The 9,636-nt window shown below is 33.5% G+C and overlaps 1 non-coding gene across 1 annotated transcript; it reads left to right on the top strand.

Annotated features, from left to right (window-relative positions):
- The first annotated feature begins 8,888 nt into the window (after positions 1-8,888).
- On the top strand, positions 8,889-8,964 carry TRNAA-UGC (transfer RNA alanine (anticodon UGC)). The gene has a single exon. It is a non-coding gene; the product is annotated as a tRNA-Ala (tRNA).
- The last annotated feature ends 672 nt before the right edge of the window (positions 8,965-9,636 follow it).

The raw sequence follows: 9,636 nt of genomic DNA, 5'->3' as shown, positions 1-9,636 counted from the left end.
CACAACAAAGAGAAAAAGAGAGAGACTCAAAAATTTAAAAAAATGAGAAAGTTCTACAGGAATTGTCTGACTCCATCAAAAAAAGTAACATAAGAATAATAGGTATATCAGAGGGAGAATAGAGAGAAAATGGAATGAAGAATATATTCAAACAAATAATAGACAAGAACTTCCCAAGCTTGTGGAAAGAATTAAGCCTCAAATTCAAGAAGCAAACAGAACACTGAGTTCTCTTAACCACAACAAACCTACTCCAAGGCACATCATAATGAAAATGGCACAAGCAACAACAAAGAAAAAATTCTCAAGGCAGCCAGAAAAAAGAAGAATGCAACATATAAAGGAAGGCCTATTAGATTATCATCAGATTTTTCAGCAGAAACTCTACAAGATAGAAGAGAGTGGACCCGAATATTTAAAGCCCTGAAAGAGAGGAACTTTAAGCCAAGAATACTATGCTCATCAAAGCTATCCTTCAAGTACAAAGGAGAAATAAAACATTGACAAATACAGAAAAGAGGAAGGAATTTATCATCAGAAAACCCCCACTCATGGAAATACTAAAGGGGGTTTTTCAACAAGATTCAAAGAACAAAACAAAACAAAACCACAAGTAAAAGCTCCACCAAGAACACAATAAAACCAAATTTAAAGTGTGACAACAAAAAGCAAAAAAAAAAAAAAAAAGGGGGGGGGAGAGGATAAAGATTAACAGTAGCAAAGGACGATGAAATGCAGAAACACTCATAAGATAGGGTACTACAATGAATATAGTAGGTAGCTTTTCCAATACTTAATTGAAACCACCCTTGAAAAAACCACCACAGAAGCACATGACATAAAAAAGAAAGCAACAGAGGAAAGAAGTATGGAATACAAACAAACAAAAACAAATGATAGAAAATCAAAAGAGCAGAATCAAACAAGATACAAAACTAACAGAAAGCAATTTATAAAATGGCAATAAGGAACCCACAAGTGTCAATAATTACACTAAATGTAAATGGATTGAACTCACCAATAAAAAGACACAGAGTAGCAGAATGGATTAAAAAAGAAAATCCAACTGTATGCTGCCTACAAGAAACACATCTAAGCAACAAGGATAAAAAACAAATTAAAAGTGAAAGGCTAGAAAACCATACTCCAAGCAAATAATATAAAAAAAAGCAGGTGTAGCAATACTCATTATCTAATAATGCTGACTACAAGACAAAAAAAGTACTCAGAGACAAAAATGTTCATTTCATAATGATTAAGGGGACACTGAATCAAGAAGACATAAAAACCTTAAATATATATGTACCAAACCAAGGAGCACCAAAATATATAAGACAGCTACTTATTGACCTAAAAACAAAAACTGACAAAAATACAATCATACTTGGAGACCTCAATAAACCACTGACAGCTCTAGATTGGTCATCCAAACAGAGAATCAATAAACATATATTAGCCTTAAATGAAACACTAGAGCACCTGGATATGATAAAAATCTACAGGACACTTAACCCCAAAGCAACAGAGTATACATTTTTCTCTAGTGTACATTAAACATTCTCAAGACTTGACCATATGTTGGGCCACAAAAATAATATCAAGAAATTCAGAAAAATTGCAATTGTACCAAGTGTATTTTCAGACCATAAAGCCTTAAAACTAGAATTCAACTGCAAAAAAAGAGGGAAAAAAACCCACAAAAATGTGAAAACTAAACAACAAACTTTTAAAAAATGAACAAGTCAAAGAAGAAATAAGCACAGAGATCAAAAGATATATACAGACAAATGAAAATGACAATACAACATATCAGAATCTCTGGGATGCAGCAAAAGCAGTAATAAGAGGAAAGTTCATATCACTTCAGGCCTATATGAACAAACAAGAGAGAGCCCAAGTGAACCACTTAACTTTACACCTTAAGAAACTAGAAAAAAAAGAACAAAGACAACCCAAAACCAGCCAAAGAAAGGAAATAATAAAAATCAGAGCAGAAATAAATAAAATTGAGAACAGAAAAACTGTAGAAAAAATTAATTAAACAAGAAGCTGGTTTTTTGAAAAGATCAACAAAATTGACAAACCCTTGGCAAGACTCACCAAGAGAAAGAACTCATATAAACAAAATCCAAAATGAAAGAGGAGAAATCACCACAGACATCATAGATATACAAAGGATTATTGTGGAATACTATGAAAAATTATATGCCCCCAAATTCAACAATCTAGAAGAAATGAATAAATTCCTAGAACAATACAACCTTTCTAGACTGAGTCAAGAAGAAACAGAAAGCCTAAACAGATCAATTAGCAGGGAGGAAATAGAAAAAACTATTAAAAACCTCCCTAAAAATAAAATCCAGGCCCAGACAGTTACAATAGTGAATTCTATCAAACATTCAAAGAAGACTTGGTTCCTATTCTACTCAAAGTCTTTCAAAAAATTGAAGAAGAAGCAATAAGTCCAAACACATTTTATGAGGCCAACATAACACTCCTATCGAAACCTGGCAAGAATGACACAAAAAAAGAAAACTACAGAACAATATCTCTAATGAATACCAATGCTAAAATACTAAACAAAATACTGGCAAACCGAGTACAACAACACATAAAAAAAATAATACATCATGATGAAGTGGGATTCATCCCAGAATTTCAAGGATGGTTCAACATACGTAAAACAGTTGATGTAATACACCATATCAACAAAACAAAGAACAAAATCCACATGATCTTATCAATAAATCAGAAAAAGCATTCGATAACATACAACACAATTTTATGTTTAAGACACTCAACAAAATGAGTATAGAAGGCAAAATATCTCAACATGATAAAGGCCATATATGATAAACCATCAGCTAACATCATATTAAATGGCATAAAACTGAGGACTTTCCACCTTAAATCAGGAAAAAGACAGGGGTGTCCACTCTCTCCACTCTTATTTAACGTGGGGCTAGAAGTTCTGGCCAGAGCAATAAGACAAGACAAAGAAATAAAAGGCATCCATATCGGAAAAGAAGAAGTAAAGATATCACTTTTTGCAAATGATATGATCCTACACATCGAAAACCCCAAAGACTCCACAAAAAGATTACTAGAAACAATTAACCAATACAGTAAGTTCGCAGGATACAAAATTAACATACAAAAGTCTATAGCCTTTTTATATGCCAACAATGAAATATTAGAAAACGAACTCAAAAAAATAATCCCCTTCATGATTGCAACAAAAAAAATAAAATATCTAGGAATAAACATAACAAAGAATGTAAAGGACCTATATAACGGAAACTACAAAGCATTGTTAAGGGAAATCGAAAAAGATATAATGAGATGGAAAAATATTCCTTGTTTGTGGATAGAAGGAATATAATCAAAATGGCCATATTACCCAAAACAATTTATAAATTTAATGCAATTTTCATCAAAATTCATATAACATTCTTTAAAGAAATGGAACAAAAAAATCATCAGATTTATATGGAACTATAAAAACCCCGAATAGCCAAAGCAATCCTAGGGAAAAAGCATGAAGCTGAGGGCATTACAATACCTAACTTCAAACTATATTATATGGCCACGACAATCAAAACAGCATGGTATTGGCAGAAAAATAGACACTCAGACCAATGGAACAGAATAGAAAGTCCAGAAATAAAACCACACATATAAGGTCAAATAATTTTTGATAAAGGGGCCAACCACACAGAATGGAGAAAAAAAAGCCTCTTCAACAAATGGTTCTGGGAAAACTGGAAAGCCACATGCAAAAAAATGAAACTGGACTACAGCTTGTCCCCTTGTACTAAAATTAATTCAAGATGGATCAAAGACCTAAATATAATTCCTGAAACAATAAAATTCATAGAAAAAAACATAGGTACTAAAATCATGGACCTGAGTTTTAAAGAGTTTTAAAGAGCATTTTATGAATTTGACTCCAAAGGCAAGAGAAGTGAAGGCAAAGATAAATGAATGGGACTACATCAGAATAAAAAGTTTTTGCTCAGCAAGAGAAACTGATAACAAAATAAACAGACAGCCAACTAAATGGGAAATGATATTTTCAAACAACAGCTCAGATAAGGGCCTAATATCCAAAATATACAAGAACTCATAAAACTCAACAACAAACAAACAATCCAATAAAAAAAAATGGGAAGAGGACATGAACAGACACTTCTCCCAGGAAGAACTACAAATGGCCAACAGATATATGAAAAGATGCTCATCTTCATTAGTTATTAGAGAAATGCAAATCAAAACTACAATGAGATACTACCTCACACCTGTTAGATGAGCTTTATGAACAAGACAGTTAATAGCAAATGCTAGAGAGGCTGTGGAGAAAAAGGAACCCTCATACACTGTTGGTGAGAATGTAAAGTAGTACAACCATTATTGAAGCAAGTATGATGGTTCTTCAAAAAAGTAAAAACAGAACTACCTTATGATCCAGCCATCCCTCTACTGAGTACATACCTCCCCCAAAACTCAGAAACATTGATACGTAAAGACACATGTAGCCCCATGTTCATTGCAGCATTGTTCACAGTGGCCAAGACATGGAAACAACCAAAAAGCCCTTTAGTTGAAGACTGGATAAAGAAGATGTGGCACATATACACTATGGAATACTACTCAGCCATAAGAAATGATGACATTGGATCATTTACAACAATATGGTGGGATCTTGATAACATTATATGGAGTGAAATAAGTAAATCAGAAAAAAACAAGAACTTCATGATTTCATACATTGGTGGACATAAAAACGAGACTAAGAGACATGGAAAGGGTGTGGTGGTTACTGGGGGTTGAGTGGAGGGGGGCATGGGAGGGAGGGAGGGAGAGGTGAAGGGGAGGGGGAGGGGCACAAAGAAAACTAAATAGAAGGTGACAGAAGACAATCTGACTTTGCTTGATTGGTATGCAACATAATCGAATGACAAGATAACCTGGACATGTTTTTTTTTTAATATACTAACTCTGATTTATTGATGTCACCCCATTAACATTAATTAAAATTTAAAAGAAAAATAAATAGGCACCCAAGGAGACCTGGTGCAAGTCACACCATAATTAAAGTGGTAAAATTAAGATATATAGGAAGAATATTAAAAGCTGCATGAGAAAATGCAGTGTATTACCTATAGAGGAGCCTCCATAAGGATGATATCTGATTTCTCTACAGAAACACTTTTTGCCCAAAGGAATTGGTAATAAATATTCAAGTGATGCAAAACAGGAAGCTATAACCAAGACTTCTTTATCCAGCAAGAGTATTGTTTAAAATTGAAAGAAAAATAAAAAGTTTCCCAGACAAAAAAAGTGACTCAGCAAATTCATTACAACCAAACCAATACTGCAAGTAATGTTAAGAGGACTGTTGTAAAAAGAACAAAAGAAAAAAAATGAAAAAAGAATTGTAGATTTAAAGAATAAAATGGCAATAAAACTACATATTAATAATAACCTTAAATGTAAATGGATTAAAAGCTAGAGTCAAAAGACATAGGGTAGTTGTGTGGAAAAGAAAACAAGATGGACCCTACATATGCTGTCTACAAGAGATCCATCTAAGAACAAAAGATACACATAGACTAAAAATGAAGGGATGAAAAAAAGTATTACACGCAAATGGAAATGAGAAAAATGCTGGGGTAGCAATACTTATATCAGACAAAATAGATTCTTAAAATGAAGGCTATAGTAAGGGATAAAGAAGGTCACTACATAATGATAAAGGGAGCAATCCAACTGGAGGATATAACCACTGTAAATATCTATGTGCCTAATATAGGAGCATCTGAATATATAAAGCAGATTTTGATGGACATAAAGGGTGACATCAACAGCAATACTATAATAGTAGGGGATTTTAATATTCCACTAACATTAATGAATAGATTCTTCAGACAAAAAATTAACAAAGAAACAGTGGCCTTAAATGACACACTAGATTAACTGGCTATTATAAATATCTTCAGAACCATTTACTCCAAAGAAGCAGAATATACATTTTTTTTCAAGTGCTCATGGTACATTCTCTAGGATAGACTACATGTTTGGACACAAAAAGACTCAATAAATTTAAGAAGATTGAAATCATATCAAGCATTTACTCTGATCACAATGGCATGAAACTAGAAATCAACTATAATAGGAAAACTGAAAAACATTCAAACACTTCGAGGCTAAATAGCATGTTATTAAATAATGAATGGGTTAACAATGAGATCAAAAAAGAAATAAAAAATTTTCTTGAAATAAATGAAAATAAACATACAACACTTCAAAATTTATGGTTCACAGACAAAGTAGTCTAGAGAAAGAAGTTCATAGCATTACAGGAATACCTTAAGAAGAAAAGAAAGTTGAAATACTGAACTTAACCTTGCATCTAAAAAAATTAGAAAAAGAACAACAAATAAAGCCCAGAGGAAGTAGAATAAAAAAAAAATAAAGATCAGAGTGGAAATAAATGACATTGAGGTTAAAAACACAATATAAAAGATCAATGAAATCAAGAGCTGGTTTTGAAAAGGTAAACAAGATTGATGAACTTTTAACCAGACTCATCAAGAAAAAAAAAAGAGAGAGGACTCAAATAAATAAAAATATAAATGAAAATGGAGAAGTCACAGCTGACACAGCAGAAATACAAAGGATTGTAAGAAAATACTATGAAGATCTGTATGCCAACAGATTGGAAACCTAGGCAAAATGGATAAATTTCTAGAAACATAATCTTCCAAAACTCAATCTGGAAGAATCAGAAAACCTAAACAGACCGATTACAACAAATAAAATAGTAACAATTATCAAAAAACTCCCAGCAAACAAAAGTCCTGTACCAGATGGCATCACATTCAAATTTTACCAAATATGCAAAGATGAATTAACAACTGTCTTTCTGAAGCTATTTCAAAAAATTCAAGAGAAGGGCAGACTTCCAAGCTCCTTCTATGAGGGAAGCATAATCCTTTCTAAAACAAGGTAAAGACTCTACAAAGAAAAAAAACTATAGGCCAATATCCCTGATAAACTTTGAATGTAAAATTTGCAACAAAATATAAGCAAACTTGATTCAGCAATACATGAAAAAAATCATACATCATGATCAAGTGGGATTTATTCTGGGGAGGCAAAACTGGTACAGTATTTGCAAATCAATCAATGTGATTCATCATGCAAAAAAATAAAGAATAAATATCACATGATAATATAATAGATGCAAAAAAAAGCATTTGACAAAATTCGGCATCATTTATGATCAAAACTCTCATCAAAGTGGCAATACAGGGAACATACCTCAACACGATAAAGGCCATCTGTGACAAACCCACAGCCAACATCATACTCAATGGGCAAAAATTAAAAGCAATCCACTTGCCAGTTGTAAACAGATCAAAGTGGGAAAAGAATATAGCAAAAAGAGAATAGAGCTTTAAAGAATAAAATGGCAATAAACAACTACATATCAATAATAACCTTAAATGTAAATGGATTAAATGATCCAATCAAAAGATATAGGGTAGCTGCATGGATAAGAAAACAGGACCCGTACATATGCTGTCTACAAGAGACACACCTTAAAACAGAAGATTCACATAGATTGAAGTTAAAAGAATGGAAAAAAACATTTCATGCAAATGGAAATGAAAAAAGAAAAAAAGCTGGGGTAGCAAAACTTATATCAGACAAAATGGATTTTAAAACAAAGGATATAGTAAGAGATAAAGAAAGCTGCTATATAATGATAAAGGGAGTAAACCAACAGGAAGATATAACTATTATAAATATCTCTGCACCTAATATAGGAGAACATATATATATAAAGCAGACTTTGATAAATTTAAAGGGTGAGATCAACAGCAATACTATAATAGTAGGGGATTTCAATACCTCAGTAACATCACTAGATAGATTCTCAAGAAAGAAAATTAACAAAGAAACAGCAGACTTAAAGGACACACTAGATCAACTCAATTTAATAGATATCTTCAGAACCTTTCACCCTAAAGCAGCAGAATATACATTCTTTTCAAGTGCTCATGGTACATTCTCTAGAAAAGACCACATGTTAGGGCACAAAAGTGTTCTCAACAAATTTAAGAAGATTGAAATCATATCAAGCACTTTCTGCGATCACAATGGCATGAAACTAGAAATGAACCACAACAGAAAAGCTCAAAAATTCTCAAACACATGGAAACTAAATAGCAGGTTGCTAAAGAATGAATGGATTAAGAATGAGATCAAATAAGAAATTTTAAAAAATTCCTAGAAACGAATGACAATGACCATATAACAACTCAAAATTTATGGGACACAGCAAAAGCAGTACTGAGAGGGAAGTTCATAGAACTACAGGCACACCTTAAGAAACTAGAAAAAGCTCAGTTAAACAACTTAACCCTGCATCTAAAAGAACTAGAAAAAAAAACAGCAAGTACAGCCCAAATGTAGTGAAGGAAGGAAATAATAAAGATCAGAGCAGAAATAAATGACATAAAAACTAAAGAAACAATACAGAGGATCAATGAAACTAGGAGCTGGTTCTTTGAAAAGGTAAACAAGATCAATAAACTTTCAACTAGACTCACCAAGGAAAAGAGAGAGAGGACTCAAATAAATAAAATTAGAAATGAGAAAGGAGAAATAACAACTGACACAACAGAAATACAAAATATTGTAAGAAAATACGATGAAGCACTGTATGCCAAAAAAAAAACAAAAACAAGACAACCTAGATGAAATGGACAAATTCCTTGAAACATACAATCTTCCAAAAATCAATCTGGAAGAATCAGAAAACCTAAACAGACCGATTACACCAAATGAGATAGAAACAGTTATCAAAAATCTCCCAACAGGCCCTGGCCGGTTGGCTCAGCGGTAGAGCATCGGCCTTGCATGCAGGGGACCTGGGTTCGATTCCCAGCCAGGGCACATAGGAGAAGCACCCATTTGCTTCTCCACCCCCCCTCCTTCCTCTCTGTCTCTTTCTTCCCCTCCCGCAGCCGAGGCTCCATTGGAGCAAAGATGGCCCGGGCACTGGGGATGGCTCCTTGGCCTCTGCCCCAGGCGCTAGAATGGCTCTGGTCATGGCAGCGTGATGCCCCCTGGTGGGCGTGCTGGGTGGATCCCAGTTGGGCACATGTGGGAGTCTGTCTGACTGTCTCTCCCCATTTCCAGCTTCAGAAAAATACAAAAAAAAACAAAAAAACAAAAACCTCCCAACAAAGAAAAGTTTGGGGCCTGATGGCTCCACAACTGAATTCTACCAAATATTCAAAGAAGAACTAATTCCTATCCTTCTCAAGCTATTTCAAAAAATTCAAGAGTTAGAAATACTTCCAAGCTTCTTTCATAAGGCGAGCATAATTCTGATTCCAAACCAGGCAAAGATAACACAAAGAAAGAAACAGCCCAAATGTCCATCAGAGGACGAGTGGATTAAAATGCTTTGGTACATATATACTATGGAATACTACTCAGCCATAAGAAATGATGACATCATATCATTTACAATAACATGGATGGACCTTAATAACATTATACGAAGTGAAATAAGGAAATCAGAAAAAACTAAGAACTATATAAATCCATATATAGATGGGA

This window comes from Saccopteryx bilineata, chromosome 2, assembly GCF_036850765.1.
Source record: "Saccopteryx bilineata isolate mSacBil1 chromosome 2, mSacBil1_pri_phased_curated, whole genome shotgun sequence".
In the NCBI taxonomy this organism is placed as follows: Eukaryota; Metazoa; Chordata; class Mammalia; order Chiroptera; family Emballonuridae; genus Saccopteryx; species Saccopteryx bilineata.
This window is presented reverse-complemented; position numbering and strand designations above follow the sequence as displayed.